General features: G+C 38.2%; 1 long non-coding RNA gene across 3 annotated transcripts in view; it reads left to right on the top strand.

Annotated features, from left to right (window-relative positions):
* The first annotated feature begins 1,860 nt into the window (after positions 1 to 1,860).
* The window catches only part of LOC124551176, a 45,544-nt gene continuing 23,852 nt past the window's right edge, over positions 1,861 to 23,552 (top strand). Inside the window, exons 1-4 of one of the 3 annotated variants that reach the window (XR_006967793.1) lie at positions 1,861 to 2,246; positions 2,342 to 2,493; positions 13,725 to 13,787; positions 21,016 to 21,084. This is a non-coding gene — a long non-coding RNA (uncharacterized LOC124551176). The remainder of the gene's footprint in view (positions 2,247 to 2,341; positions 2,494 to 13,724; positions 13,788 to 21,015; positions 21,085 to 23,552) is intronic. The other 2 variants (XR_006967791.1, XR_006967792.1) reach the window with 2 other exon arrangements.

Genomic DNA, 23,552 nt, shown 5'->3' on the forward strand with positions numbered 1-23,552 from the left:
CGATTCGCCAATCACTCCAACTGGCTTCTTTGAGCCCAACTGAACATCCTACCTCAGGTGGTGACATCTGTGTATATTGTTCTCGCCCCTGTGTGCGAGGGATAGTTGCTATCCAACTGAGTACTCGGATTGACATTCGCAAAGACTTTATATTCTGGATTTGTCATGCTCCCTGTTTACTATACGTGACAGCACCGTGGTGAAATTGCATTGCCCCGTCACATATTCTTCCATCGGCCGCCAGAGCTTACGGTTTTGCATTCTCCGTCGATACCTGTACGAACATCTATTTGTGACCAATTTGCACAACTCCTTCGTGGAGCAATTTTTATTAATTTATTTTTTTAGTAGAGAGTATCTGCTCAATCGGTCGCGAAGGCGTTGCTGCTCGCTTGGCTCCCCAGGTTTGGTGTATCGCGAGACATAACAACAGACCGCGGGAAACAGTTTGAAATCCAACTTTTCCACGAACTTCTACTGTGCGGCTGCAACCACCTCCGCACTACAAGCTACCATCCAGCGAGCAATGAAACTGTAGAGCGATTCCACCTTACACTCAAAATGGGCCTTACGTGCAGTTCATCATCATGGTCAGAAGCATTGCCACTGGTTCTAATAGGTTTGAGAAATGCAGTGAAGGAGGGACATCCAATGCTCAGCAGTAGAAATGACCTATGGCGAGCGTTTGAGGATTCCAGGATAACAGATCTCACCACCATCCGCACAGCCTCTCGTTATGGAGATATGCATCCAGTTTGCACAGCAACTCAGTGTCCGAATGAAGTCCATTCAACGTAGCCCTTTTGTCAGACACGGAGACCGACAGGTGTTTGTGCATAAGATTTAGGAAAAACAACTGACGTGTGGTTCAGGGATGATACCATGCCTCCTTCCCTCGTTTCTCCATATTCAGGAGCTTAAACAGTAACCACATGTGGAAGCCACACTTTTAAGATTGAAAAAGAAGGTAAATAGAGCGACACAAGCCTGCGTATACCAACGAAGGTACGTCTCCTTGGCATACCATAACATCGCGCTCCAGTGAGGAGACAAGGCCTTTGGGTCTAGCAGAAGACTCCGACGCATCAACCTCGGAACAGGAGTAGACCTAATCTTCGCCTACACCAGTCGTCTTCTCCAGGAGCGGCAGGCAAATTAAATACAAATTCCCTCACATACCGGGAGCATTCGATTTAAAAAATTGGTGCTGCGAAAGGGGGGGGGGGGGGGGGGAGGAGGGTGTGGCGACATCACTACATCCTTTGCGCGACAAATGAACGAAATCAGCGCGGACGGTAATAAGCATCTTTGCCCGCTGTCAGTATAGTGACTGTCGTTATTTAAAAAGTTCATTATCTAATACTGAACAACATTTATTGTGAATGCGAGAGTAAGATATAGTTCCAATTAGTGAAATTATCGTAGGAATTGCGTCAGAAGGATAAGAAAATGAAAAGATTTATAAGTGCAAATCAGATAGAATTGGAGGTTTTGATTAATTTATCCGCAGCTCGAGCCACTTTCGTTCGTTATTAATTGGAATGCTTAACAAATTGAGGCGTTCAGTCTCATGTGGTGTGCATTGGGTGGTCACCTTCAGACGGCAGAAATAATTTTATTTTTATAAGAGAGGGATGTGATATGTTCAGTATCTACTCCTACAAGACATATACATATTTCAATTCGTGTGTATTTCGCTCCGATGAATTTGAATCTCACGGGATGAACTGCCTGTTGTTTTCATGTCAGTAGGACCAACATACGATCCAATGGAAATTAAATGAAGTTCATTGTTTTGAGCAGTGTTGTGTATTAAGAAAAAAAATCCAGGACAGACTGCTTCTCTGGATTTAGGTGACGACGTGTATACTTTTCAACGTTTCAGTCGTTGGAATTGTCCCAAACTGTAGTACAGAATGCGGATACGAAGGATTCTAGACATCCCATTTGCGACTTTCGATAGCTTTCGATACCATCTGAAATTGAAAACAAGCGATTTTGGTTGAATGTAAACACACAAAATCCGAAGTAAATAAACAGAAATATTGTCGATCAAGCGCAGAAAAGTGGTGTGCCCTAGTTTTGTGTTAATCATTTGTGAGAGGGCGATCACACGTAAGAAGGATTAGCTTGAGCGCATCCCCGCAATATTCACGTTGGAAATTGTTAGTTTTGTCGTAATGATAAGTGTATATATTGTGTGTAATTTGTTTATCAACATTACCCTGCATTAGTGACAAATTCAGGTCGAAACTATTAAATATTGTTATTGTGAAATATGCGTGATGATAGACCCCCAACATTTTGGTGTTGGTTGTTTATGATTCTGTGTTATTCACAGGTTACACCCAAGATGCACAACAAATGTTTTAGCTATGTGTAGACAAAGTGTTCGTTGTCATAATTTTGCATAGTGTGAGTTTGTATGACATCACTTGATCGCCTAGCGGCCTTAATATCGTGAGGAATGTAATGAAGAATTTTTCAAACCCAGTTAAGTATTAGAAAAAAAGAATTTAGTGTTACAGTGTGTGATTTATAGTTATTTTTATATCTTCTGTTTTTCTGACAGCACAACTACAGTTATTTGGGTCAGTGTGTATATCTTGCTTACTCAGGCATTGATTTCTGTAGTTGGCATGTTGCATAGACAGTATTTATAAAAATATATAAAAACCGTACTGTATACAAAATATTCGAGTAAACTGTACCAACTGATACACAGCATTAGGACCTTTGACAAATATCTTATTTACTCATGCATTAGGCTGGTGGGTTATAAATTCACACCGTGCACAATACACTGCCTTATTATTATATAATTTTTATATTAGGTATGTTGCATGGTCTGTCAAAGTTAGAATTTATGTCTCCCATAGATTATTGTAACACATTATTTTTACATTGTCAGATACCTGAATGAGCTGCATAAGTTATCTAGAAATATTTTTTTCTCAGCACCAGTGGCATGGTAGAAACACCAAAAACAACTTGCCTGCAATTGTGTATGATTCCTGTAATTTCAAAATGTTTCTCCATCCATTTCCAACGAAACTCAAGTGTCCTTAAGTTAATGTCATTGGAAATGGATAGTTAACAGTACTACCATTACGATAGTGAGACCCGCATGAATGATTTTTGTATTTATAACCCTCTGGTATACAGTATTCCTTTTATGGTAATGTTTCTTCCAAGATTTCAGCTTTACCATCAAGCCTCTGAACTTTTAAAAATACAAAGTTACTTGTTTTGCTAAAGTCATTTTCATTGCTTTTAATCCCTAGGTTTTTGTGAATCACAACACTTCGATATAAGCAATTGTAAATCAGTTGACTTTCACACTGCACTGATAAGTTGTTCAATTCTGTTCCTGATTCTTCAACTGAATTACATGATTCATACACATCCACTGTTGTGTCTAGGCAAGACAGCCTAGACACAATGAGAGGAAGCCGAAAGGCACGCACTTTAACTCACGTAGGCTGGCGTGAGGTCTGAAACAGGATACGTAATGTATGCTATAAAGAAAAGTATGTAGCTGCTGGAATACTTAACTTTAATCCACAATTGGTGAACATTGGTCTTGTTGATACAGTATTATCATCTCAATATAACTTGGTGATGGCGCCTTGCTAGGTCGTAGCAATTGACTTAGCTGAAGGCTATGCTAACTATCGTCTTGGCAAATGAGAGCGTATTTGTCAGTGTGGCGTCGCTAGCAAAGTCGGCTGTACAACTGGGGCGAGTGCCAGGACGTCTCTCTAGACCTGCCGTGTGGTGGCGCTCGGTCTGCAATTACTGACAGTGGTGACACGCGGGTCCGGCGTATACTAATGGACCGCGGCCGATTTAAATGCTACCACCTAGCAAGTGTGGTGTCTGGCGGTGACACCACATCCACAGTGTTCAGTTTGATATCATTATGTTCCTTCTTGCATCTCGAACAATCTGCCGGTTATTGGCAAGGCTCCTTGTTTCTTTGAAGTTCAACAGAGATGTTGACTGAACCTACCGATACCACACTTCGGCATTGACCTGTGACATAATGATGTTGTGGCATTTTACATCATACATACACAAACAGAAAGAGGACAGAATACTGATAATATTTATTTTGTATCTACATTAATTTTTGGAATATAAATTGTGATGACAGACTGACTCGTAGCAGCCTGAGGTCTAGATTGGGTTGAAAACTGACAGTTTGGTTGTGAGTTGGTGAAGTCCATGAATGTGGATATGAATCCTTAGTTACAGTGACTTTCTGATCTGTAGCATTGTACTGTATTGAACAGGGGACCTAGAAACGACGGAGAGGCTTCGTCCCCGCTGTAGTTGCAGTGGTACACAACCCCATAACAGGTTGCAGCAGTCCTCTCACCCCTCCACTGCTCCACACTGAACCCAGGGCTATTGTGCATTTTGGCCCCCAGTGGACACCCCCTGGGAATGTCTCACACCAGACAAGTGTAACCCCAATGTTTGCATGGTAGATTAATTATGGTGTACGCGTATGTGGAGAAAGTGTTTGTGCAGCAATTGCTGACATAATGTAACTGAGGCGGAATAAAGGGAACCAACCCGCATTCGCTGAAACAGATGGAAAACCGCCTTAAAAACCATCCACAGACTGGCCGGCACCCTGGACCTCGAAATTAATCCGTCGAGCGGGTTCGTGCTGGGGACTGGCATGCCTTTGCACCTGGAAGGCAGTGCATTGGACTGCACGGCTAACTGGGTGGGTTGAACTGTAGCATCATCAGAGGCCAATGTTAGACTGAAAAGATACAGTTGGTCTATGAGTTAGTGAAATGGCACAAAAAGCTACAATTAATCACATCGAAGAGTCATGCAATCTGGTTGGCTAACTTCAGCTTTCTTTTTCTGTTTAAGTGAAATCTCTGCCTTGTATGTTTTTCACAGTTCATTTTAGCTATATGTAGTAACTACTCACGACTAAATTTTTTACGCAGTTTCAGTATGTCAGAATTTAGTGCTGAGTTTCTGTATTAATCTATGGCCACTAGGTGGATCATTTTGCACTGGTTAAATTCATTATTGTCTCATTTGTCTGATATAGTTTTGGAAATAATATCCTGTCATCTCTAAAGTGCAGACTCACTCTTATTTTTTGTCATCATTGTTGGCACTGCCTATGATTACATCTTTTTCAGGTGGTTGTTTTCTTTGTTTAGGTTTTCAACTGCAGTACTTGACGTAGCTCCAGTTTCAATATGGTGAAAACAGTGTAGATAATATTTGTGTAAAATATCATGAATTGCTCCTGAAAGACTTCGACACTGCCTGCCTACATAAAGTAAACACGTTTTGTCTTTCCGTACTCTAGACTCACCCTATGAAAGCTGTATACAATACCAGTGAAACCATTCGTAGTTTTGTTGCATATGACGCAATCACAGTTCAGGAAGCATTTTACTGAAACAGAATCTTATTGTTTCAATCTTTATTGGATTTGTAGTTCGTTTCATCTTCACTATTTGCTTTTTCTTTCTGTAGACTTATTCAGTGACACTGGTATGAGAACAAAATTTCCTTGTTTAGCTGGTTCAAATGTTTCTATGGTTTCTACCATTTTTACCGAGATGAAAGGTCACTGTCAAAGGTTAGGCGACGCTCACAGTCAAAGGACTTTATTGATAATTGTTTCACTTTGTAGTAGTTTACTCATACTCCTATTTTGTTGTTGTCTGTTAGTCCTACTCCTGTGTAACACCTAATGATTTTTCAAAATTTATCGTAATTGGAGATTGGAAGGAGCAATCTGTATTTGCCTTGAAGAAACTTTTAATAGCCAAGATTGCATTCAATTCTGTTTGTTCCTGATGAATGGTTTCAACATTTAAGGCTGTCGTCTTCAAAAACTTGTTGTTATAGATCCTATTCCATTATGATTCTATCATACATGCCACGTTGACGTTACAGTGGATGGTATGTAGCACATTCCACAAAGGTTTTTTTAAAAAGTAATCATAGTTTTAAACCTTTTCTAAGCTTTTTCACTTGCATGGTTATATCATATATTTAACATGGTAACTCATTTGTAAAGTAATCAGATGTTTGAAGCTGTTTGGTACATGGGAGTTCGATTCCATAAAGAATTGGATTTACCAGTTAATTATGACACACGCTGCATACAGACATGTGAATATACACAAGTCTTTTATTATAGAGTGGACAGGTGGTTGGCTGTGGTCGTATTTAAGGAATCCTGGAGTTCACCTAAAGTTGTTTAGGTAAACCTAAATCAGGATCACAGCATAGAGCATGGACTACCGACTAATATGAGCTCATTCAGTTCCTCTTAACATACAGGCCTTATTTGTTCCTACTGTACATATTTTGATTATTTTGGGCAAATTAGTCCAATAACATAAAATGTAATACACCCCATCAGCTCAGAAAGTTTTGAGACTGGATTAATAAAAAATAGAGAAAGATTAAGATGGTGGTGTTAATGCCTCAGGTATTCTTCATAGTCGCCCCTCCCCCCCCCCCCCCCCCCCACCCCCACCCCAAAAAAAAAGAAGAAACCACGCACACAGCATTGAGTGCAATGTACAGAACGTTCATACAACCGTATAATATAAGTGTCAGAAAAATCTTCCTGTCGGATCTTTGACTCGTGTTATGGCTTGAGTGGTGGTGTCAGAGCATTATGAATTCTTGCACTTTGTCATTTTGTGGTATGTTCATATTGATAATGCCAAGTTTCATCATGTGTGATGATTGTCCCAAAACAAAATTGTCCACATTTTGCATTTCAGTCAAGTCATGACAGATGTCAGTACATTGTTGTTTATACTTGGGTGTCGAGGTGGGCACATACTTTGCAGACTATTTTCTCCTGTTCAAAACATTCTGGAGAATACCCATAACACCTGATTTAGAGAAGTTCAGCTGTTACTCTGTTGTTATTTGTGATACAAAAATGTTGACGGGCTATGGCCACACGTCCACTACTTAGCACTGTCTGCTCATAACTGACAGCTCACATGTCACAACTGTTGTTTACAGTCACTATAGTTGCTGTGCTGATAGCACTTGTATACTAGGAATAACATCAGTGTCACAACTTTTTGAATGGATAATTTATACTATTTGTTGTCAGTGAACACATGCATTACACTGATGTAACATTGTACAATATTTATTACTTTTCAAGCTAATTTTCATCTGTTACGCCACCATCAGTTACAAACATAAATATGTGTAGCTGTGAAATTTTTGTGGGTCAGTGATTTGAAACTAGTGCATCTACAGAGTAGCTCAGTTGATTTTCAAAACAGACAATTGTTTATGTGCACATCAGTACTAGACACCCTTTTGCCCTCTGGCAAAGACGGCTCTTCAACTTTGGAAGAGAGTAGTACATACAGAATCACTTGTAATTGTCACGAATACTAGACAGGACAGTCTGGCAGCACAATTTCCATCCAATTGATGGGACACCATAAAAGTTGAAGACTTGGAAAAGGGGACTCTACCTTTGCAGTCAACCTGTGTAAAGAAGGCCACAAGTTACAAGTGCAACATGAGGTGATACATAACAAAGGAGGGAAGATAATGTACCTTGAAATTATGGAAATTAATGAGCATATAACTATTTTCCCAAGGTTAGTACAGAACAATCAGATGCCTTACTCACCACTTCTAACTGCAGTACTGCTAATAATCTCATCCAGACCACTTTGTAAAATTACCCCTGCCACTCCTAAGTTCCAGTTTTCCTTTATTTTCTTTATTTGAGTTACTGTAGTTTCACTTGCCCCTTAAAAAGAACACTACCTAGCATGATTACAGTTGTTTCGCTTACATGCTGAGTGTCACTTATATTAAACATTGTAAAATCCAGGATGGAACGTAACAATGTTATGATATTATGTATCATAATATATTACCTGTTTGTAATAATGGATGATTAAGGTCACGATTATCTTGTTCAGTCACCCCCTTGGAACATGTCATGAAAGCTTACTATATATTACCCAATTTGCTTTTCTTTTCAGAACAGTTGTTGTAATTTGTCATTGAGTTCTTTATTTAATGTATCACATAGATCTTTAAACTAGCACATCTCACAGAGTAACTCAGTTTTCAAAGTCTTTGGTCCCATAGAAACTTAGAAAGATCAGCCAATAAAATATTTGTAGACATTAATCACTGGTTCCTAGCCAATTCTTTGTCACTAAACTTTGAAAAAACACACTACATGCAGTTCAGAACTTGTAAGGGGTGTCCCAAGAGTATATGTCTAACATATGATGACAAGAAGATAGAAGAAGTGGACGGTGTTAAATTCTTGGGATTACAGCTTGATAATAAATTCAACTGGGAGGAGCACACCACAGAACTGCTGAAGCGTCTTAACAAATCTCTGTTTGCAATGCGAATTTTGTCAGACATAGGGGATATAAAAATGAAAAAGCTGGCATACTATGCTTACTTTCATTCCATAATGTCATATGGGATTATTTTCTGGGGTAATTCATCAAGCCAAGCTAAAGTTTTCCGGGCACAAAAACGTGCAGTAAGAATTATATGTGGTGTGAACTCAAGAACATCCTGCAGAAGCCTGTTTAGGGAACTAGGGATACTAACTACAGCTTCCCAATATATTTATTCCTTAATGAAATTTGTCATTAAAAATATATCACTTTTTCAAACCAATAGCTCAATTCATGGAATCAATACTAGAAATAAGAATAATCTTCACAAGGATTTAAAGTCACTTAGTCTTGTACAAAAAGGTGTGCATTATTCAGGAACACACATTTTCAATAACTTGCCAGCAGCCATAAAAAGCTTAACAACCAATGAAATTCAGTTTAAGAGAAGCCTAAAGGATTTATTGGTGGCCAACTCCTTCTACTCCATTGATGAATTTCTGAGGAAAACCAACTGATTTGTATATAAGTACAACATATCTTCTGCACAATTTCAGTGCAGTAATGTGTTCACTGAAAATTTGTGTGTGTGTGTGTGTGTGTGTGTGTGTGTGTGTGTGTGTGTGTGTAAGTATAATCTAACTTCTGCACCATTTCAGTGCAGTAATGTGTTCATTGTAAATAAGTATTACAGTAGTTGTATTACATGTTTCTTACCTTATAAATAAATAAAAAACTTTTTTATTTTAAATTCAGTGCAATAGCATTTGTAAAATGACTCTTAGTGTTCATTAAAAAATGACGATCATTCCACTTGGGACCTGTGGAATGGTACATTAGCTTATTTGTTTTAGTTTAAATATTTGTCATGTATTGTTGTTTTTCTGACATGTTCCACATCCTGGAGGACCTCCTCACTACGGATCAATTGGAATGAAAGTAAATCTAATCTAATCTAAAAACAGCAATGCATACTTAATTTTGTATCTGACAATGGCACAACAACTGAAAATAATAAATTGGTATAATATTACACCAGTGTCACAGGTTTCTTTCATTCATAATGTATAAAATATTCTACTAAGGATCAACAAAACAATCAATTAATGCACTATACTGCTCACGTAGTTTCTCAATGCTTTTCATTGCACACAGTCATATATATTTGCAGATGACTTTAGCAGCATGAGCAAGCCAGTACATGGCTTTTGTATGCCCATGTAGTCCTTTCTATCTGAAAACTGATGCAACATCTCCACGTGATGAGTTAGATGTTGAATTCAGTAAAGTTGTAAGATTGTTGTTGTTGTTGTCTTCAGTACAGAGACTGCTTCCATTCAGCTCTCCATACTACCCTATCCTGTGCAAGCTTCTTCATCTTCAAGTACCTACTACAACCTACATCCTTCTGAATCTGCTTAGTGTATTCATCTCTTTGTCTCCCTCTACGATTTTTACCCTCCACACTTCTCTCCAATACTAAATTGGTGATCCCTTGATACCTCAGACCATGTCCTACCAACCAATCCCTTCTTCTAGTCAAGTTGTGCCACAGATTCCTCTTCTCCCAAATTCAGTTCAGTACTTCCTCATTAGTTACGTGATCTATCCATGTAATCTTAGGCATTGTTCTGTAGCACCACATTTTGAAAGTCTCTATCCCTTCTTGTCCAAACTATTTATCGTCCACGTTTCACTTCCATACAAGGCTACACTCCATACAAATACTTTCAGAAAAGACTTCCTGACACTGAAATCTGTACTCGATGTTAACAAATTTCTCTTCTTCAGGAATGCTTTCCTTGCTATTGCCAGTCTACATTTTATACCCTCTCTATTTAGACTATCATCAGTTATTGTGCTCCCCAAGTAGCAAAACTCATTTATTACTTTAAGTGTCTTATTTTCTAATCAACATCACCTGATTTAATTTGACTACATTCCATTATCCTCATTTTGCTTTTGTTGACGTTCATCTTATATCCTCCTTCCGATACGCTGTTCATTCCGCGCAACTGCTCTTCCAGGTCCTTTGCTGTTTCTGATAGAATTACAGTGACATTGACAAACCTCAGAGTTTTGATTTCTTCTCCATGGATTTAAAGTCCTACTCGAAATTTTTCTTTTGTTTCCTTTACTGCTTGCTCAATATACAGATTGAATAGCATCGGAGATAGGCTACAACCTTTTCTCACTCTCTACCCAACCACTGCTCCCTTTCATGCCCCTTCACTCTTATGTAAAACCATCTGGTTTCTGTACAAATTGTAAATAGCCTTTCATTCCCTTTATTTGACCCCTACCACCTTCAGAATTTGAAAGAGAGTATTCCAGTGAGCATTGTCAAAAGCTTTCTCTAAGTCTACAAATGCAAGAAATGTAGGTTTGCCTTTCCATACATACTCTATCTTCTAAGATAAGTCTTAGGGTCTGTATAGCCTCATGTGTTCCAACATTTCTATGGAATCCAAACTGATCTTCCCCGAGGTCGGCTGCTACTAGTTTTTCCGTTTGTCTGTAAAGAATTCGTGTTATATTTTTCAGCTGTGACTTATTAAACTGAGGCCTAAGTGGTTCTCTTTTCTCCAAAGCTTTTTTTAATTTTCCTAGCAATACATGCCTCTACATCATTACATTTGTCCTCTAGCCTACCCTGCTTAGCCATTTCGCACTTCCTGTTGATCTCATTTTTGAGACGTTTGTATTCCTTTTTGCCTGTTTCGTTTACTGCATTTTTATATTTTCTCCTTTCATCAGTTAAATTCAATATCTTTTCTGTTACCCAAGGATTTATACTAGCCCTCATCTTTTTACCTACTTGATCCTCTGCCGCCTTCACTATGGTCAGAGTTCACATCTGCCCCTGGAAATGTCTTACAATTTAAAAACTCATTCCTAAATCTCTGTCTTACCATTATATAATATGTCAGAAACTTTCCAATGTCTCCAGGCCTCTTCCACTATACAAACTTCTTTCATGATTTTTAAACCAAGTGTTAGCTATGAATGTTATGCTCTGTGCAAAATTCTACCAGGCGGTTGCTCCTTTCATTCCTTACCCTCATTCCATATTTACCTGCTACTTTTCCTTCTCTTCCTTTTTCTACAGTCGAATTTCAGTCCCCCATGACTATTAAGTTTTTGTCTCCCTTCACTATCTGAATAATTTATGTTATCTCATCATACATTTCTTCAATCTCTCTGTCATCTGTGGAGCTACTTGGCATGTAAACTTGTACGACTGTGGCAGGCATGGGCCTTGTGTCTATTTTGGCTACAATAATGCATTCACTATGCTGTTCGTAGTAGCTTAACTGTGTTTCTTTCTTTTTACTCGTTATTAAACCTACTCCTGCATTACCCCTACAACTTTGTATTTATTAGCCTGTATTCACAGGACCAGAAGTCTTGTTCCACCTGCCACCATACTTCACTAATTCCCACTATATCTAACTTTAACCTATCCATTTCCCTTTTTAAATTTTCTAACCTACATGCCCTATTAAGGGATCTGACATTCCATGCTCTGATCCGTAGAATGCCAGTTTTGTTTCTTCTGATAACAACGTCCTCCTGGGTAGTCCCCCGCCCAGAGAACCGAGTGGGGAACTGTTTTACCTCTGGAATATTTTATCCAAGAGGACACAATCATTATTTAATCACACAGTAAAGCTGCCTGCCCTTGGGAATAATTACGGCTGTAGTTTCCCCTTGCTTCCAGCCATTCGCAGTACCAGCATAACAAGGCCCTTTTGGTTAATGTCACAAGGCCAGATTAGTCAATCATCCAGACTGTTGCCCCTGCAACTACTGAAAAGCTGCTGCTGCCCCTCTTCAGGAACCACACATATGTCTGACCTCTCAACAGATACCCCTCCATTGTGGTTAAACCTACGATACGGCTATCTGTTTCGCTGAGGCACACAAGCCTCCTCACCAATGACGAGGTCCATGGTTCAAGGGGGGAGGGGGTTTGTGAGATTATTAGTCTTCAATATTAACAATAACCTTTTAAAGTTTTTAGCATTATCCTTAGTTGTTCAGGTAATCTTTAATGTGAAATATTTTCTTAATGAGCTATTCAGTTGCTGTTCGAGTATACTAACAACTGATGAAGTAACGAAAATACTTGAAGCTGTGTCATGTAAGGTTATACACAACGAATTTGCTTTTCTGCAGCACTAAAAACATTTTGTGGATCCGTGTTCCAAATGTTCAGATAATTTACAGAATTAATGATGAACAAATATTTCTTTCATTTTGATATAAATGTTTGAAAGATTTACATTTTGCATATCTGCAAACCTCTGTAAAGTGCATGGAAGAGGAAACTTTATGCCGTAACACCTGTTAGGGTTTTCTAAAATTCCGATTACACCTGGGGCATGAGAAAAATTACTATTGAAATACCTCTGAGCATTCTGTACTTAGTTTAATCTTGTCTTCACAGTTTCTGTGGGAGTGATACACAGAGAGCTGAACATTGGCTCTATAGATTCTTCACATAATACTGTTTCTGGAAACATCACAGCTCAGTTTCTCAGTAAATATGGCATCTATCTTCAAGAGTCTGCCAATTCAGATTTTTTAACATTTTTGTGGCATGCTGCTTTGAGTCAAAAACCTGTGACAATTTATGCTTCCCTTATCTGTATACATTCAGGATCCCTTCTTAGCCTTGTACTTGAGCAATATTCCGGGATGGGTCACGTGAGATTTTTGTGAGAAATGTCATTTATACACATATTGCATCTTTCACCAATATTCTACCAGTGAACAGATTTCTGCCAACTGCTTTACTATGACAGAACCCATGTTATCATTCAATTTCATATCCTTAGAAATTGTTACATCCTGGTGTTTGCATAAGTTCACTGCTTCCAGCTCTGACTCACTGATGTTGTGGTCATAGAATATCACTTTTTTGGTTTGTTTTGTGAAATGCACAATTTTACAGTTCCGAACACTGAAAACAAGTTGCCAATCTTAACATCACTTTGAGCTCTGATTATCAAGCTCTACATATAAGGGCAACTTATAAAAAATCTACATATTATAAAAAAATATGTAAACAGAAAAATGATTTGAATAAACTTAAACTTCGTCAAGTACAGATTGAATCTGTGTGTGTTTGTGAAACAAGGTTTCACCAATTGGTTTAATTGTCAACTCCCATGCAGTAGCTGTGCATGTTTTGAAGCTCCAGTCAAAGAAAATAAAAGATTTGGAACTAGTCACCCACTTTTTTGTAGTGGTTTACCTGCTGTTAGTTCTTTGTTGTTTGTTTTGTGTTAATTTTTTTTAATTTTTTTCCCCCAGAAGATGGAAGCAGAACAACATCAAAGCTTTGTCTGTGGTGTGACTACCATCAAACAAGAGTCAGTAAGTAATGTTAATATGAGCAATTATGTTTTTGTTTTTTGTTTTTTAAGATTGTAGCAGTATCTCAGAAATAAAACCAAAGATAGGGAAACAAATAAGCCTTTTTAAAATGGGTTATTGTCCAGCACAATCACACAAAATTTCAAATGGAAATTACTGGTTTCTGCAATCATTGACCAAGTTCAGATCATTTGTTACCCATTTGTTTTCACAGCTGCGAGCCACCTTCAGTGGGTCTTGCTTTTCTGGAAATTTAGTACAAGTTTGGCAGGTTTTCTGTATTGTTATTTTTATATCTAAAACCGTAATAAGTGCATCAATCTTTGAAGTAATATCTCACTTTAAAGTGCATTACTTATGACTCAGATTCAACTATTTGGCATGTTGTACATTTATGGGCTGTTAGCTTGTAATATTTTTTGCCTTATGATCCTTTCTTATTTAGAGAATGTATTTACTTTATTTTTTGCAGCACCCCTGCAGTCTTATTTTGTATGATTGCAACAACAAATCAGCAGACTGGTTCTCCCTGTCAACACATTTCTTTTTTTATTATTTCACACCCCCAGAAATCTTTGACACATAGAAGTGTCAGAGTTGTTGGTGTTACTCAGATGTTCTGGTCACATCTGGAACAAGACAGTACACAAAATAAACAGATTATTTTTTTTTAAAAAAAAGGTGTATAATAATTTAAGAAGTGGTAGTAATCATCAAAACAAGAAAACAGATCCTATAAAGGAGCTCATGGAATCACATACTTTCTTAGATCTCAATTCTTGTTTACAGGAGGGGCTCAGTGTTATTACTAACTAACTTTGTTCTCCAGGATTAGGAATCACACTCCTTTGAAACTAAATCCATTATTTCTTCAGTTGCTGCCATAAGTGAAAGTATTGATAACTGAGGTGTGGGGTACCAGGAGAGTGGGGCCTTCCCAACCAAACCAGTGGTGGTCCTGAAATGTCAGTGCTACGTGTTCTACCACACTGCTGTGAGAATGTGCTGGTGTGCCGTTGTGCATCAACCTTATCTGTAGTCTTCACTGACACGACATGTCCTTGATCAGTATTAATGAGAAAATACTGATAATGAGCACTGTTTAGTCTCTGTGCCCCTATTAATCTTTGCCCAAAAACACCTGTCTTTTTGTTGTTTGAGAAACAGTGCTTTTCCACTCTTAGTGTAGGTGGATTAGGTTTTCATCAGCCCACACATGCTCATATTGGAAGTTTATGACACAAATTGATGTAAGCTGCGCACCTTATCTGTAAGTGAAATGTTAGATACAAACAAAGAATCTGCACTACACACTTACTTGCGCCATCGATAGAACTGCAAGTTGCCAATTGTGATCTTGTTGCCTTGATGTCTGGTTGTGCTGGTATGGATACAGAAATTGTGTATGAAGTACTGTCTAGAAAAGGGTAGGAACCACACAGCCAACTAATCGTCACACATTTTATAGAATTTTTGTCCGCAAAGGATACCATGTTCCATCCATATCAGGTGTATGGAGTGGACAAGGCTATCAACTGTTTGCCAAAGAACCTGTGTAACTAGGTCTGTGGAAATGTTTGGCAAACAGTTTATTAGGTGCTACTCTGAGGTGCAGATATTTTTCAGCATGAAGTTCACATACTTGAAAGTTATTTACGTTTGCTAAACTGAAACATAAAATCGTATTTGCCAAATCATTTGTGGAGTAGTAGGTTTCCATTGTTGGAGAGAAAAGAAAATGCACTGGACCATTTGTACTTAAAAACAGTACGAAAGTAATCTGTATAAGTAGCTAAGACACCACAATAAACACCAAGGGTTGTGAGTAATCGACTGTACAGTTACGTAGACTAACAAAACAAGCTATGCTACAACAAAACTCTTGCCACATAACTGACTACTGACCACATCAAAGCGATGTGTACTGTTGACACACTTTATGAAGCACCAAGTGGTGACTGTGCTCACATCAGCAACCAATAGTCTTTCAGCCCCTCATGCAGATTTCAGAAAGTATGCCTCTCTTGGCACATGTTAATCGGACTTGTTTTACTTGTTTTGATGACTAACACCACTTCTTATTCTATTTGACACTTTGTTTTTAATGCTCTGTAAATATCAATACACAGGATACAAATGCCAAAGTTACAGCAATCATACCAGAAAATATTAGTAAAAAACTTGACAGGGTGTGGTATCTCCAACTTCATTCTTTATTTATGTCCTTTGAATAAAATAAATGTTGTCACACATGACTATCAGTGGAGATGATCCAGTATTATCTTAAGAATTATGTAAAATAAGGAAACAAGGAACAGGTATGTGGACGTAGAGAGTGGCATCTCGATAAACAGGCCTGTCTGCGGAGGAGATAGGAAAAGGTACGTCCATTAATTGTGTGAGGGTTTTTTAAGAAAATTTGGACCCACCTTCCTCCCTAGATGAGATGTGGTCAAACCCCCTCCCTTTCCCTCACTTGAAGTTTACCCTATAATTTTTAAATAATTAAATTTATTTGATATGTTCATGTTTTTGCTTTATACCACAAAAAATACCTAATGCAATGCTCAGAATTATTTTTATAAAACTTAATGTCATGTACAGGGCTATTACAAATGATTGAAGCGATTTCATAAATTCATTGTAGCTCCATTCATTGACATATGGTCACGACACACTACAGATACGTAGAAAAACTCATAAAGTTTTGTTTGGCTGAAGCCGCACTTCAGGTTTCTGCCGCCAGAGCACTCGAGAGCGCAGTGAGACAAAATGGCGACAGGAGCCGAGAAAGCGTATGTCGTGCTTGAAATGCACTCATATCAGTCAGTCATAACAGTGCAACGACACTTCAGGATGAAGTTCAACAAAGATCCACGAACTGCTAACTCCATTCGGCGATGGTATGCGCAGTTTAAAGCTTCTGGATGCCTCTGTAAGGGGAAATCAACGGGTCGGCCTGCAGTGAGCGAAGAAACGGTTGAATGCGTGTGGGCAAGTTTCATGCGTAGCCCGTGGAAGTCAATGAATAAAGCAAACAGGGAGCTAAACATACCACAGCCGACGGTTTGGAAAATCTTACGGAAAAGGCTAAAGCAAAAGCCTTACCGTTTACGATTGCTACAAGCCCTGACACCAGATGACAAAGTCAAACGCTTTGAATTTTCGGCGCGGTTGCAACAGCTCATGGAAGAGGATGCATTCTGTGCGAAACTTGTTTTCAGTGATGAAGCAACATTTTTTTCTTAATGGTGAAGTGAACAGACACAATGTGTGAATCTGGGCGGTAGAGAATCCTCACACATTCGTGCAACAAATTCGCAATTCACCAAAAGTTAACGTGTTTTGTGCAATCTCACGGTTTAAAGTTTACCGCCCTTTTTTCTTCTGCGAAAAAAACGTTACAGGACACGTGTATCTGGACATGCTGGAAAATTGGCTCATGCCACAACTGGAGACCGACAGCGCCGACTTTATCTTTCAACAGGATGGTGCTCCACTGCACTTCCATCATGATGTTCGGCATTTCTTAAACAGAGATTGGAAAACCGATGGATCGGTTGTGGTGGAGATCATGATCAGCAATTCATGTCATGGCGTCCACGCTCTCCCGACTTAACCCCATGCGATTTCTTTCTGCGGGGTTATGTCAAAGATTCAGTGTTTAAGCCTCCTCTACCAAGAAATGTGCCAGAACTGCGAGCTCGCATCAACGATGCTTTCGAACTCATTGATGGGGACATGCTGCGCCGAGTGTGTGAGGAACTTGATTATCGGCTTGATGTCTGCCGAATCACTAAAGGGCCACATATCGAACATTTGTGAATGCCTAAAAAAACTTTTTGAGTTTTTGTATGTGTGTGCAAAGCATTGTGAAAATATCTCAAATAATAAAGTTATTGTAGAGCTGTGAAATCGCTTCAATCATTTGTAATAACCCTGTATTATGATAACAGATATTCTCTGAATATTCTCAACCATTTGGCAGCTTTCAAGAAAGTTAAATCAATTAAAATTGTTGTTTTCCATTGTAAATGTAGCTGTCATTTGACAGCTAATTTTACAGAAAAAATGTGGTACATACATTTGTATGTGTATTAAATAGTATTTTTAACTCGTGATTAAAAACATTTTAAAACACTTATTTTAAACATTCCAGCTCTGAGAAGTATCCAGATGGACAGACAGATGAAAAGACTCTGTGAATATAGTATTCATAGTTTTGATGGATATGTAAAAAACTAGTCTTGTATTGATATATTTTATACAATACATTAAATCTCATTGAACGTTTACTTACTTTGCGAATGAAAGATGACATTGTTTTTACTTTCCTTGAACTGTATGATTACTTAGCTTTTCTCTCTCTTCATTTATATGATCACTAGAGAGGTCACGTTGGTGAACTTCATCCTAGCATCCACCCATGAATGCTTAATGTCTTGCTGGCATGATAGCATTGAGTTCAGAGGGGCCGTAAAGGTTGATGGACACTTTTATATTGTTATACAGGAGAGTAATTTTGTAAATGAAAATGTTATCCACTATAGTAATGTATATTCTTTCCATTAACAAACTGATGTGAGGTTTTCATTGCCCTGTCCTCCATCATTAAATGAGATTTGGTGAGGTTTTGAGTTCAGGTAGTTAATGGACATCCCCAAAGCATGTACACTGTTAAGACAGGTACCTCAGTGTCCAGAATGTGATAAGGTGGAAAAATAGTCCTGTATATAAAACCTTTCTGATATTCACACATTAATTCCTGATCCAGGATGTAATGGAGCTTGCATTTGAAGTTGCATTTCTGGCTCAGATAGTTTTGAAAATGCAAGTTTTAGTGAAGGTGAAGGCTGAAAATTTGAACTTGAAACTTCTAAAAGCAAAATTATCAAGTAGTGACAGCAGTATTACCAGCTCTGTACTGTGGATAGTTGAGCGTCATTGTGGGCTTGGCCCTCCACAGAGGAATGCTGCAGTATACAAATTCCCATCATTAATTACGTAAGTAATTTACAATAAAACCAATTTCATTAGGTAAATGAGTAAATTAACAGTCTTAGGCCGTTTCAGAAATGATAATGAAGTGAATACCGCCTTCAACTTGAGTTCTGAGAAAACCAACTCCATTACATCTGTAGTTAGTGTAGTCCCCGGAAAATAATTGCCTAACCTGTGATTGGCCATGGCGATAATAAAAGGATGGAATTATTAGTTTGAATATTTTCAATGTTACGAGACATCAGTGGGTATTATTGGATTTTAAAAATAATATAGTTGTACTGTAAAGTACTGTTGCATATGGTTTCATATGTTTTAGTTGCTATAAAATTTAATGCTATAAAACTGTGGTCCTTTGTGGTGAAACTTGAGGTACACTTATAAGGCACTGAGATGGAATTTCAGTACAAGTGCCGCTCCAAAATGAAAGATTCTTCCAGGAATCAACTTGCAGTCTTTGGATGAGCTAATCCTCATAAAATTGTTTCACCTAGGAGTACTAACTCAATAGAGGGTTAGAGGAGAACCTGTACACAGTGTTGGAAAACTGGAAGCAACTGCCAAGTTGAAGTTGGGTGTTGTGTTCAGACACGCAAAGTCTGAGATTGGCTCCAGATTGAGCACAAGTATTCTCCTAGTCACAAAGATCGCCTCAGTATGGTTTGAGTAAATGGGAGGCATACCCCGGGGGTGCCCCGGTGTGAATGGTCTACTCTTCTTTTGTTATACAGCCGTACAGTATCTCTGTAAGCCAACTCCCTGCAACCTGCGCACAACCTGATTCCAGACATTCAACCTGCAGCTGCACAGTGAGGTGCCTAATACAGCGGGTACTGAACACTTCTCATGCTTGTGTTGCAGGAGCTGTGTGTCTATTATGTAACTGAAATGAGTTAAAAGAGCAGTAACGAGTGCAGAGATCGGTATGGATGAAATTGGTGTAGATAGAGTAACATGAATTATGCCAGTGAAAACTTTCAGGATATGCTGAACCTACAATGTGAAATATGTTGATGATATGCGAATTTGTTTTGATGGGTAACAGTCTCTTCAGTTTATGTCACTGTACAGTATTGATAAGTTTAATTTGTCATTTTTGTACTCAAAAATTCAGACAAAACCATTACAGATTTACTTTTATTTTATGGATTATGGAAATAATAGCTGTATGGGTGATCGTATCACATCCAAAAAGCAGTTATAGCAAAATTATATTTGCCTTTTCTAATTACAGTATAGAATCAAAAAAAAAAAAAGAAATTCCAAAATAATAGTTTCACTTCACAGAATTAGCTTACAGAACCTTAAATTATTGTCAAGATTAGCACTATGACTACTTGTTAACTTAAGTAAGAATTTATACTGTTATGTATGGTTTTTACTCTGTGTTTTGGAATGAGATGATGTTACATTATGGTTGTTGTTCATTGGGTAGCAGGCATGATGGTAATGGTATGGCCAGCAGTATGTGAAGTGGTGACTTGAGTAGAGTGGAAACACATTCTGAATGGTATGTCTTCAAGAAAATATAAACAAAGCCAAGAATGAGTAAAATTGCATATTGGATTTAACTCTGAAATCACCAATTCCACATTCGATGCATACAAAATAGCAAAATCCAGTGCTTTAAGTAAATAATGGAATGACTACAATCAATGATAGATGAGAACATTGATCCATAAAGATGAGTAAAGCAAAGGATATGCTTTCTGCTCTTGAATAATTTTAAATTTGTTGTAAATTTTTTGTTGAGTAAATTGCATGTACAGCAATTCAGCATACATACAATCTCAGTGATTCCCTCAAAGCAGGAGCGTTTGAAATATGCTACATTGATTTCATCCGTAATGACCCAGTTATTTAATATTGCAGCATTTAACTAACTTCATGTACATCCTTTGTGTGAGGCTAAGCCACAGTGGTCCACCGACTCTGTTCCCCTAGAGCTGCTGTTGTGTTCTGTACCACACATGTCATGGTTGCAGAACCTCAGGAAATAGGATTGTGAAATTGTAGGAGGGAACATCAGTGACAAATGAAAGTTTGAATCAGGCTAGGACAGTTTGTCAGACAATCTGACTAATGTGGCAATTTTGCCTAGGTTCAAGTCCCAGTCTTTCACAGACTTTCAGTTGTCATGACATATTCATTTATGTTGTTTAGACCCATTTTTTCTGTATTTTTGTAGCCTGTGTTGCACCTGTACCTCTCATTTATTTTCATTCAGGTTGAAACTGACCCATCCACATCTCCAAATCAAGAGATTGAAGACATATTCATTAAGGAAGAAACTCTGGTAAGTATCAAAATTCATCTGTCTTTACATTGTCTGCAAACCAATGTGCACAGCATGATGGAAGGTGATTTGTGTGGATATTAATTCCTCGTCTTGTTATTTCACTCATAGGTGATCCGCAAGGAATGTTACCGGCCCCAACACGCATCCTAGCCTTGTACCTTATTTGTAAGCTTCTGGTGTGCCTTGTGTGATAGAGATACAGGAATTTGATTTCAGTCTATCTGAACTGCTGGTTTCTGAACTGGATTGAGTGAGGTAGAACACTGGTTAAGACACTGGAGGACAGGAGTTAGAGTCCTGTATGACCACCCATATTTAAATTTTTTGGAGTTTCCCTTATTTGGATATGCCAAATGCAGGACAGTTCGTTTGAAAAGGTTGCATCTGATTTTCTTTCCCATCCTTTCCCTGTAATGATCTTGACACCTGCAAGGTGTTGAGCTCTAGTCTGTCTCGCTTCCTTCCCTCGATCTCCTTCAGTGCGGCATGCTGAGGTAAAAGGAACTATAAATCAATTATTCAGAAGTATTATTGATTATTTGTCGGTAAATGATATATTGCTTGATTTGCTTTTTATGAATCACAGTTCATCCAGTACAGTGCAAGGCAAATAGGTCACTATCAATATAAGTACATCACAGGAGAAAGGAAAGATGTAAAACTGACTGTTCAGTGTTCTTGGGTAGCAATGTCTATCAGAATTTTTATTGAACGTAATTGTTGGGTTCAAATTAATGATATGAATATCATATATCTTCTCAAACCTTTGGGTTCAGTGTTGCCCACAGTACATGACATTTGGTACTGGAAAACGTTGCAAAATTAGCCTACTTTACATGCTTCCATCCATTGATGTCAAATGGAGTAACATTCTGGGTCATATCTGGATGTACACATAAAGTATCCATTATACAGAAAAAGAACTGTGAGAGTAAATCTGGTGCCCATCCTCAGACTTCATGTACACAGCTGTTTAAAAAATTATACACAGTAACAAGAGCCTCACGTATGTTGAGTATTTTATGACCTTTTGTTGTGAAGAGTTAGTCACATTTGAAAGTAGCAGCACCCTTAAATAGGCACAAAAATGTCCTCCACTATCTCCAATATTCCCTTAACCCTTGCACAGAAAGTTGCAAAGTATGCTGCAACAAAAATATTTGATCACCTTCATGAATTAAAGTTGCCGGTAAATAATAAAAGTTTTAAAAACCAATTGAAAGCCTTTCTATTTGACAACTATGAATTTCTGAATGTGCTTGGGTTACATTTCTCAAATTTTGTTGTATATTAAGATAAAAAATCTGGTTACATAAATGGTCATAATGTAGCAGTGTTTCAGCAGAGAAAATGATGTGTCTTATTTGGAAACTATTGATACGTTCCAGGTCACAGTTGAGTTGTTGTGAATGTGATTCATAGAACACGCAAAAAGTAAAGTAAACTACAAAGGATGTTCTGAAAACACATTTCTGTTTGAAAAACAATGACGAAACTTGATTGCCAAAAACAAACACACCATGGCATCAAAAACTACACATCTTGCACTATTTTTTGACATAGTCACCACCAATATTAAGACATTTGTGATAGTGTGCAATCAGTTTGAAGAAACCACTCTGGTAAAACTTGGTGCCTCAGGATGCAAGAAAATTTTGCACAGCCTGCTGCACTTCAGCACTGGTTTGGAAGTGACATCCTGAGACTAGATGGGGATATCTGTAGGCATTCACACACTAGTCCCATGTGCCCATTCACACCAGATAACAGCACACATTTCCATTGGCGACCACATTGTCAGTGCACATCTGTCTGCCATCGTGATAGGTGCTCTAATAACCTCAGCTACGCCAGTTTACTGCTGTTCTCTCTTTTCTGGTGCTCTGTTATTCTTCCTCCACTGGCACCCCTTCTCTTTCTAAACTAGCAATGGATGTCAATTCGTATGGCACTTGTTTGTGTCACCTGGTGTACCACGTTCTCTTTCAAAAACAATGACAAAAGTTGCTTTTGGAACATCCCTTGTATATCTATATACTAAGATGGCAAGGTATTTTGCAGGTGGTTCTTTAACAGTTCCACTCATAGATGAAGCTTGACAAGAATGATTACTTGCATGCCTTTCTCCATGCCCTGCTGTAAGTTTTTATTTCTGCAGTCTCCTCAGCAGATATATATGGTGTTCAAAAGCTATGTGAAGATTTTGTCCTGATAACTGAGTTTTATATTTTTGTAAATATATTTCATGGGATTTTGTTATCTTATCAGTATACTTTACCCGTAATTTCCATTATTATCGTCCACAGAACAGACAGGTGTGTAACGATTTCTACTATCCCTTTCTTTTGCACAAGTTTAATGGTCCCTGTTAGTCCAACCAGTTTTGGATCCCACAGAATTAAGCAGTACTCTAATGTATGGCATAAGTAGTCTCCTTCTCAGCCAAATTGAAAATTCCTGGTGGC

This window comes from Schistocerca americana, chromosome 9, assembly GCF_021461395.2.
Source record: "Schistocerca americana isolate TAMUIC-IGC-003095 chromosome 9, iqSchAmer2.1, whole genome shotgun sequence".
NCBI lineage: Eukaryota > Metazoa > Arthropoda > Insecta > Orthoptera > Acrididae > Schistocerca > Schistocerca americana.